Source organism: Apis dorsata, unplaced genomic scaffold (assembly GCF_000469605.1).
Source record: "Apis dorsata unplaced genomic scaffold, Apis dorsata 1.3 scaffold_683, whole genome shotgun sequence".
In the NCBI taxonomy this organism is placed as follows: Eukaryota; Metazoa; Arthropoda; class Insecta; order Hymenoptera; family Apidae; genus Apis; species Apis dorsata.
In genome coordinates, this window is record NW_006263864.1 from 79,108 (window position 1) to 90,005 (window position 10,898).

Genomic DNA, 10,898 nt, shown 5'->3' on the forward strand with positions numbered 1-10,898 from the left:
AATAAAGTTGGAACGAGCGTGCGCGCGCGACTCGGTCAAATTGAAAGTCGTTGTCGAAGGACGGGGGAGGGGGAGGAGGAGGAGGAGGGAGGGCGTGAGAGCGATTTATTAAAGCTCGTTCCAAAGATTTCCACGATGTTAACTTTCCAAGTGCGCGTTTACGCTGCACGGAAATAGCATGCTTCGCGAGACACCTCCTCGAGGTCTTGGACGACAAAATTTCGTTGCGTTCACCAACGAACCAGCTTTTTGAATTTTAGAGATTTTTTTCTTTTTCTTTTTTACAAATCAAGAGGTAATTTCGTTTTGCAAGAGAGAGAGAGAGAGAGAGAAATTATAATTATCGGCTAAGTCTTTCGCGACAAGAGAAAGAAACTCGCGAGAACAAAGCTACTACAAACTGACTACTGGTTCTTTTTAACGAAATGAAATGGTTGGTTTCTATGCTCCTAGCTGTGTACGTAGCCTCGTACTTTTGGTCGAATCGATAGTTTGTGGATGACAGTTCCGGCTGTAATTTATAAAGTAGGCGTCGCCTGGCCTGGAATAATTATAGGATGTGAATATGACGTATGCTGCTCGCTACCGGATACGAGCCTACTACTACTTTCGATTCAAAAGGGCCACTCGATTTCGAAACGAACAAACAAACTTTTTACAAACTCCCCAAATCGTCTTCGTTTGAGGATAGAATCGATGCGGCTTCGATCCTTTTCCGCGCGCATTTAAATAAAAGGTCGTTCGTCGCGATAGGATACGGAAGGAGGGGAGGGGAATCATTGGCCAGAGGCCAGGCCCGCCACAATGCATCCATTTCTTTTACACCGCCGCGATTCGGTTTAAAATCGAATTATACGCGGATTATACCGCGACCACCGCCTTTAATTATATTGGAACCGCGCCGCGGTTTTTTACGATCGGTCCTTTCTTGGAAAATCGACCCAAAGACGCCGCTCTCTGAAATCATCCGCCGTTTCCTTTAACGACTCCCCCCTTTTACGCTCGCCGTAACCCGTTTGGACGCAGTTTCGCAGCGCCCCTCTCCCCCTTCAAGGATGAAAAGACGAAAGGAGAAGAGTCTGGGAAAGGATGGAAACGATTTCGAGGATAAAAAGGATGAAAAGTCGCGCGGTGGATTTATTTAAAACGGTTACACGGATTCCCCCGGATATCCCTTTACGATCGCAAAACGAGGATAGGTCAGCGTCACAAGGGGACACAATATTGCTTTTATTTAGAAACGGATTTATTCCCTTGTCGATGGTATTATAGTATACCATGGTGGAAACGCGACGTGATCCGAACGCGGAATCGTCCTCGTCCTCTCCCTCCCTTTCCTTCGAGAGAATTCATTCTGTGAAGTGGGGAGGAGAGGGGGGATGCACGACGACAATGGTGCAACAGGAGGAGGATCTCGCGTTTCGAAGATGGCGAACACGTTACGTTCCTCGTTTGTTCGATTGTTCTAAAGATCGTAAAAAAACGATTTTACGGATCCGCTCGATTTTAATATCCGGGTGTAGCGAGAATTTAACACGGGCGGATTAATCGACGTGGCGAGGGATGATTTACGAGAGGAGAAAAATCATTTTCACCGTGAAATATTTTTGCTTATTTTCACGGTTTTATATATATACTCGTGCTCGTGATAGGTGTTCTCTAACCGATATTAGCCGGGTTTAATTATAAATCGTGTCGTAAAACCGGAAAAAACATTTTTCAAACGGACGTGAAACGAAATTATCGTTATTCCTCCGTGTCATCTGCGAATTTTCTTTGAAATATATTTTTATTGGCACATCGGGTTTACGAGTTTAGACTCGAGGCTGTTGTGCAAAAAAGTTAAAAGAGTCACCCTGTAGGTATGCGCACTCGTAAATTGCGTATATCTAGGAATAGTTCCGAGAGAATCGGGACGATTGTTTCCCGAAGGACGCGAAGATAGCATTGTCTACGAAACGCGAAGATAACATTTTGGCGTGGAAACGAGTTTAAAGGGAATCGGTGATGATTGCTCGATACGGAATTTATGGATCGCTACGTTTCTCCGCATTTGGAGTCCTTTTTTTTTTGTACCAATTCCTTTTCCTTCCTCTAAGAAAGATGCGAAAAGATCGAGTTAGGAAAGAAGTTACGGGCTGCGTTTTATGAAAATTCCAACCAGTTATATAATAATTCCAATTGTTTCTTAGAATAAATATCAGGAACGTTTGTTTAATGATTTCATCGCTAAGAAAAGGATCGAATCGAATATTTCTTCCCCTCTTTTAATACCCCTTTTAATGATTGTAGAAAACCATTCGGTTTTCTAAGATTTATCGCTGGGTAATTTTAATATCGCCATTCCTTCTTGGAACACCTGTAATTTCGACCCTTTGCTCCAAGCCAATCCTGCCCCAATGCCAACTCCAAACCACCACTTCCGGATTCCACGGTTTTTTTTTTCTTTCTTTCGTTCCACACATTCAAATACACCTCGCGAATATTTAAAACGGGTTCCCTTGTCAAATTGATATTCAAAGCCTCCGCCTCGTATCGGTACCTCAATCGAGATCGCCTTAACCGTCCACCTGAAATCCATTCGAATGCAAAAGGCACGCCCGAACTTCCTCCGTGCGCAGTTATTAATTCTCGTCATTTCGATCCACGTGTCTGACTAATAATAATCACACGAGAGGAGTTTATTGCTGTTACAACGAATCGAAAGAAAAACGATGTATCTTTCGATGTATTGTTTTTATTTTTCGAATTCAAACGTATTTTCGATGGAAGAGTTGATGATAAAAATGAATCGGGTTCGCCTCGAATTTCCTTCGTTTTCACGCCACGCACACGCGTGTAATTAAAATTTTCGCGCGATGAAGCTTCTTCCGCCGGTGATTGAATGCGGACAGGAACTCGAGACGAGAAGATGTTGGGGGTTGAATAAGCTTGTCGCCGCATCCCGAAGAATTACGATCCCCTTGTTAAGCCACCGCCCTTTTCCACCTTATCATTTAACATCGCCCGTAATGATAGTCTTGTTACGACCGTTAACAAGAGTGACCGGAGAGAAGGAGGAATTGCTTGGTGAAATTTTCAATCAATTAACAATCCAAGCTTGATATCAAATTTTTTAAATTTTTCCGAAGATGTGTCCTTGAAGTGAATACGAAGGATCGAAAGAAGGAGAAAAGAAGAAATTTCTTGATATCAAATTTATTTTTTTAAATTTTTCCGAAGATGTGATCTTGAAGTGTTTTCGAATACGAAGGATCGAAAGAAGGAGAAAAGAAGGAATTGCTTGGTGAAATTTTCAATTAATTAACAATCCAAGCTTGATATCAAATTTTTTAAATTTTTTCAAAGATGTGATCTTGAAGTGTCTTCGAATACGAAGGATCGAAAGAAGGAGAAAAGAAGGAATTGCTTGGTGAAATTTTCAATTAATTAACAATCCAAGCTTGATATCAAATTTTTTAAATTTTTTCAAAGATGTGATCTTGAAGTGTCTTCGAATACGAAGGATCGAAAGAAGGAGAGAAGAAGGAATTCTTTGATATCAAATTTATTTTTTTAAATTTTTCCGAAGATGTGATCTTGAAGTGTCTTCGAATACGAAGGATCGAAAAAAGGAGAAAAGAAGGAATTTCTTGATATCAAATTTACTTTTTTAAATTTTTCCGAAGATGTGTTCTTGAAGTGTTTTCGAATACGAAGAATCGAAAGAAGGAGAGAAGAAGGAATTCCTTCATGTGAAATTTTCAATCAATTAACAATCCAAGCTTGATATCAAATTTTTTAAATTTTTTCAAAGATGTGATCTTGAAGTGTCTTCGAATACGAAGAATCGAAAAAAGGAGAAAAGAAGGAATTTCTTGATATCAAATTTACTTTTTTAAATTTTTCCGAAGATGTGTTCTTGAAGTGTCTTTGAATACGAAGGATCGAAAGAAGGAGAGAAAAGGAATTTCTTGGTGATATTTTCAATCAATTAACAATCCAAGCTTGATATAAAATTTACTTTTTTAAATTTTTTCGAAAGTGAAAAATGTTCTTGAGGTATCTTAATACGAAAGATCGAAAGAAGGATATTCTTTATTTTAGCTAGGAGAATCTCGAATTGTTTAAATATCACACGGGAGACGCAAGCGAACGGTTGAAAAATAAGGTTTTCTTCACTTCGATTTTTCTTACTTTGGCAAAGTTATTTATTAAATGCAGGGAAAGAAATTGAAAGATAAACTTCCCTTTCGTTCCATCTATTTTCTTCACTTTAGTCGGGGATTATTCGATATCGATCGGAAGAGGGATCGCAACTCGAAAAATGTTGAAAAATAAGTTTTTCGAGTTCTCCTTAATACCCTCCTCTCGAGTTATTTAATCGCCAAAGGACCTTATCTCGACGAGATAGAAAATCTCGAGTTGTTCGAGTTGTCGCAAAAAAGATGGCGAACGAAACGGAACGTTCCCTTTCCGTTCCACGTACGCGTCCATTAACGCTCCTTAACTTAGGCCGATATTCGACCACTGCTCCTTGGAAATTCAATATTCCCGCCCACGCCGGTGATTCGAGGAAATTCATTTGTCCGAGCAAGTAATAAACGCACTCGACACACCTATTCTCGAGGTACGTACGTACCTACCGTGATCCGGATGGAACGATACCTCGGGGAAATTCTCTACCAGCTCGACTCATCCAGCGATTCATAGGCGAAAAATTCGTTTCCAACCGATAAATATCAATGGCCGCTCCCCTTTACTTATACGCCTCTTATCGAACGAACCGGACCGATTGTCGGTAATGGTTGATTTATGGCCAACGGGGAGGAATCCAGTTGCCGTGTTCCGCCATGTGATCCCCACTTTCCCCCCCATTGTTGCGATTCTACACTCGATAGAAAATCATCGTCCATTCTTCGTTACGCCCATTATATCGTTAACTTTCGTCCCTTCCTTCCTTTTTTCCCAACAAATATGTTATTTCCTGGGGGAACGAAGAGAGTCCTGGATTATTATTTATTTATTTTTTTTTTTATTTATTCGTTTAACAACGAACAAGACACTTTCGAAGAAACGCAATTAAAAGATGGTAAAGAGGCGATCGTAGATTTTTAAAATTGTATCGTTTCGATTATTGAATATGACGGACTTGGCGAATAAAAGTTGACAGTTTTTCGATTTACGATACGAGTTAAGTTTGTCTTTTGATTTTCTGAAATCTAGATTAAACGTATACGATTAAGGAATCGTGTGATCGGTTAGATTTCAATTTTTTCGAAGAGTGATTTTTGATTGAAAAAAAGAAATTCCCGAGAAATAGCCAATTCCATTCAAAACTTCGAATGGAACAAATTTTGTTATCGTATATTTCCCAATTATTTTTTCATTGTAGAATCATTGTATGTATCGATCGTACCCATCAACACACTCCATACATATCCAACTATCCATATACGATGATTATATATGTATATCTACGTTATAGTTAGCGGAATTTTAATAGGTAAGGATTTAAAGCGACAAGTCTCAAAGCCATTGTAGAAGGGGATTTTAACGATTATTACTCGTATCTTATTTGATTCTTCCCTTTTCGTGATTTTTATTTGGAGGAATCCATTTGAAGAAGGGACGCTTAACCGGAGAGAATCTCGTTTCCCTTCTCGTTCCTGTGTCTCTCTTTTAGAAGTATTCCTTCTAGCCGGCGCCCATTTTCGTCTCTTTCCTATTTTCCCGAGGCGGAACGTATTTCACGTGTCAACGGGACGAGAAAGAGAAATGTTCTTTGTCAACTGCAGAAATCGACCGATCCACGGCGAATCTGAACGCTTTTATCCCATCTCTCTCTCTCTCTCTCTCTCTCTCTCTCTCTCTCTCTCTCTCTCTCTCTCTCTCTCTCTCTCTCTCTCGGCTCGATAAACGAACGCTTGTAAATCATTCAACGTTCTAATATACTATAATAGTTTATACGATGTATCGGCAGATAAAGAAAGATAGAATGGATACTCGGAGATTGCGTTTATAATCGTGTTACATCGTGGATAGAATATTATCTATAATAATATCTGTGCACACATCGTACAAATACAGGTCGATTATCGCAGTGTTTGTCGATCGATTTTTGATCCCTTTTGTAATTCCTCCTTCTCCTCCTCTTCATGACAATGCGTACGATAAAAGTGTTTGAAAAGAAAAGAACAAATTTACAAAATTTAAATGCTCTCTCTCTCCCTCTCTCTCTCTCTCTCTTTCTCTTTTTTTCTCTCTCTCTCGACTCGTTCCTTAAAAATCCATTACGAATCGGCGAGCGAGAGATTAAGCCTAGATCGAAACGATCGAGACGTGTCTCGATCTCAAAGGGAACAATGGTATCCCCGTGAAAAGCTGTACGCACGGAATAAACCGCATTTCTGCGAGTATCCGCTCGATCTATCGACACACTCGCCGCGCATGTATGAAAAGCTGTCCGATACGAAACGCAGCGGAGCGGAAAACAAAAGGACGGTTGCGAAGCGGCGACCGTTCGCCAATTGTGCGTTGCATTACACGTTTCATACCATTCTACCGGTAGATTGTCTCTATGGGTGGGGTAACACGTGAATAGCAAGGCAAGATGCAAATCCCTAAACGTGGAAATGGATCTAAGAAATCGCAACAAGCGAATCTCGATGGGAATAGAATTTATTCGATTTGGGTACGGCTATAAATCTCGGCAGAACGACGCCTAAGGTAAGTTTGCGAACGGTCGGTGAATCGTCGGAGGTAATAAATTCCTTGAAACGATCAAGTTCCTATTTTTTTTTTTTTTTCTTTCACTCTTTCGATGATCGTGACGGTGTTTTCATTTCCACGAAAAAAAAGGAAATAACATGGATGATTAAAGAAGAAAAGAGAGATAAATAAATAAATTTGCAAATTATCCGTGTGTTCAACTATCTCTAGGCAGGAGCGAATGGATCGATCGGTTAAACTCGAACGGTACCATCAATTTCTTCCATTCACAACCTTTTTCACGATTGGTAATAATAATTTGCGATTAATCGAGATTATTATTCGATATTCGTTAAGGAAACTCGCCAATATTCCGAATGGATTAGTTTTATTATAAATAAAGGATATCGAGTAATTATTATTTATAGCGTGATTCTGAATGAATTATATATAAATAAAATTTGAAGAAGATACTTAATGATATCGATTCGGTTCACAGCGGCAACAATTTCGAAGAGTAGCGAAGAAAAACGGTTGAAAGTAGAGGTTGTATACGCGCGTATATTCGATTCGCAAGGTTGATGTTTAATTAATCATCGACGGGACATGATTTATTAATCGAAATCGGACGAGAAAATTCTGTCGGGGAATTATTAATCAGGAATTAACTCGTGTATCGTTAATCGATACGCCACTTTCGCGAATGGTTCTGCTAATTTCTCGCATTTGTTATCGCGGCCAAGAAGATAATAAGCGCGATTCTCGTGATGTCGTGGCAGTCGAGGGTCGTCGATGATTAATTTTTTAAACTGCGTAAACAGCGGTTGCTTCCGAGTTGCTTCCGACTGGAAACTCCGCTGCATCGTACAACGAGTATCGTCGCCCAGTATCGGAAAAAAATTTAACACGCGGAACGACGAGAGAAATTTTCTCTCGTCTCTGTTCTGGCTTATCGACAAAATATTTACGTGGAAACAGAATTTACCATTGAACAAAGATAAATAATAACTATTGGTTTCGCAATTAAGGACTTGAGGGATGCAATGTGCATCGAAAGTATATGGAACGAACAATGGAAAATTCGTGGAAGAAAAATGGTGAAATATTCGTCGAAAAATTTTAAATTCCATATTTTCGCCATCTTTTATTCCCGCGCACAACGATCACCTTTCCAAGACGAATAACGTTCCAAGCTAACGACATTGGAAAAGGAAAACATTTCCAATAGTCTTACAATATCAACACGTTTATTACGAACGACACAGCCTCGAAAATTCGTCGAGGAAGAGGAAGATTTAAACAGGCATTGTTATTGTTTTCGCAAATTCCTATCACCGACGCTGGATCACGATTTCAATCACCGCCGGCTTGAGACGAAAAAATGGACGGTCTTAACCCGATCGGTCTCCTCCTCGACCTCTTCACGGTTCGAATACGAGAAACGTGACAAACAGCGTGGAAATAGGAGTATCCTTGATCAGTGGATTCAGCTTGATCGGTATTTTCGGTGAAGGAAGACGAAACGATAAGCGATACGAGGGGGATGATGAACGCGGTCTGGGAAAAACCATTTTCTTATTGCCGAAGATGGTGGGAAAAAGCTATTTCGAATGTTTTCGCATAATGTTTTCGCCGTCGAGGCATTGTTCCATCGTTATCGTGGAGATCAGAGAATCAGGATTATTTCATAGCAGGGGTATAACGTAAATATTAAAGCGAAAGCTACTAGGTCGTAAAGTCGGTCGTAAGCTGCAATATAGATCGAACAAGATGCATCGTTTGAATCGGAAGGATAAATGCGTTGCAATTTTTTTTTTTTTAAGGGAGAGGAATTATCTTTTATAATGTTTCTTTTGGTTTGTTTTTTCAAAAAATCAAATGTAATTGTGACTATCGATTATCGATATTAGTTTTCTTTTTTATTTATTTATTTATTTATTATCGATCATTGAGAATTTTTCATTTCTCGATTACAGCATCGAAATAATTTATCGGAAAATAAAACTGACTGGAGCCTTTTATTTTTTTTCTTATTCGAAATTATTGTATGTAGGAGGTACAACAATTTCTTGAAATAAAAATAAACGGACTTTATTACAATATCCACTTTTTATTCGTGTTATCTTAACGATATTTTGAATTCGTATTCGTATACTTACAATTTTACGAATACGAAAAATTTATTAATCTCGCCATGATCGCGGTAACGATATCGATAATCACAATTCCGTTCCATAAGTAATGTATACGAACGTTCTTTGCTCGATTGGATATTCTCACGAACATTTTTATGGATAATTTATTTCCCATCCAAATGATGAAATTTGGCGCTAGCTTCAATTCATTCCTTCTCCGCTATTTCGAATTCCACCTCACCTCAATATCTTATCGGTTCTACTTACCCTTCTTTCCTCCTCTCGTCGATTCCTCGAGAAAAAAAAAAAAGTTTCTCGCGAAAAAGAAATTTCCAACGCGTGATCACGGACAAAGTATTCCCCCGATTCGATCTAGAAACGTGTACACGTACAACACCTATGTCTTCCACGAGGAACATTTATTACTATAAATTCTTCTTCGACGATCAATCGTCGAACGGACAAAATTCTCTCCACCGGGGAAAGAAACTTTCGTCGCGATTCGAGCGCGAGAAACCGAGGTTGGCTCGAATAGAAAAAGCTAGTGGATCGATCCTCGACGATTCTTTCCTCGGAAGGAGGCTTCCTCTTTCGAGAAGACACCGTGGAAAACGGCCGAAAGGAATTTCGCACAACTCCGAAATTCCTTTTCCACAGCCTTCTATTTCTCTAGATGAAGGGAAATTCACTTCGAATAAATTCCTTGGGTTTATGCACCCAAGGGATACGTTTTCTTTGAGAAAGAAAGAGAGAGAGAGAAATGGAACCTTCGAAACAGGAATTACGCGATAGAAATTCTCCCTCCTTTCCTTTCCTCCGCTTTAACGAGCGAAAAGTTTTGAAAATGGACGCGAAATTTATTCCCTTTTATTACCGATACATTTCATCAAACCACGCGTATAAAATACAAACAAATATGTGAAAATAACGATGGTGGAAAGGAGGAGGAGAGAGGCGTGACGAGAAATATATTTTATCATACCTGATCCGGGGAGGAAGTCGGGAAACCGATAAATTTTCTCCTCCTAGGATGGAGAATCCACAGTTTCCGTTCTCCATTTCGGTAGAGGACGTTCCCGATCGAACACAAAATTCATCAACAGGGGATAAATATAAATAAAATTTACCCGACGATCGAGAATAAAAGAAGAAAAAAAAGAAAAGAGAAAAATAGCTTCTCACGTGCTTAACCCGACTTCTCTTCTTTCTGTTTCAGTTCTCCATCGGGGCAAATCATGACAGGAACGTACCGAAGATCGGTGAGTAGAAACGCACTCGTTTTCGTCCTCTTTTCCTCCTTTTTCTTTTTTAGAGTATTTGAGGGGAAAAGTCGGTGGATGTAACGGGGGGTCGATGATACAGGGTTTTCCTTCCGATCCGTGGACGTGGATCGCGCGTTCCGCGTGGCCGCGTTGCATTGATTTTTTCCCCTCGCCCCTTCGTACACCCTCCCTAAGCAAATTCGCGCGATGCACTATTGAGGTACGCCCACTCGAACCACAGCTCGTTGTCGAACGTTTTTCATCGTCCGGTAAGCGAAGTGTGTGCTCGATGCGATGATCGCATGGTTCTCCGAAATATAAATTAATTCATTAGAGTCGCTACGTTCGAAATCTTAGCGATGAGAATATAGAGGATGGCAGAGTTGGGCAATGAAAGAAGTTAGAAAATAAAGTTACTTTAAATTAATTATCGTTCATTAAAACGTTCGTTTAGTTCAGTCGAACCGATTTTCCATGTAATTTCGATCGTTCGCAACTGAAGATTGTTATTATTATTATTATTGTTTCGAACGATAAATTATCGAAGTAACTTTATTCTTATAACTTCGACTATTAAATTTTCCTCGAGAAGTAAGTTATCGAAAAAGTGATTCGGGGAGAGTAGAAAGAAGAATTCGAAAAAGGGAAATTTTCTCGATTTGGAGAAATTTATATGGATACAAAATCGCGTGGAATCGAAAGTTTCGAGAGAAAAAAATTATCGAGCAGTATCCAAAGTTTTCGCAGATACTCGCTTTGCATTTATTATTATCATCGTAGAATTCGTGGCACGATCCCCCCCCCCCCCCCC

At 39.7% G+C, this 10,898-nt stretch overlaps 1 protein-coding gene across 1 annotated transcript in view; it reads left to right on the plus strand.

Annotated features, from left to right (window-relative positions):
- Positions 1-10,898, plus strand: part of LOC102672817 (transient receptor potential-gamma protein) — a 78,018-nt gene that overhangs the window by 24,409 nt on the left and 42,711 nt on the right. Inside the window, exon 2 of the mRNA XM_031513627.1 lies at positions 10,042-10,084. The gene's annotated coding sequence lies outside the window, so the exon portion shown is untranslated. The remainder of the gene's footprint in view (positions 1-10,041; positions 10,085-10,898) is intronic.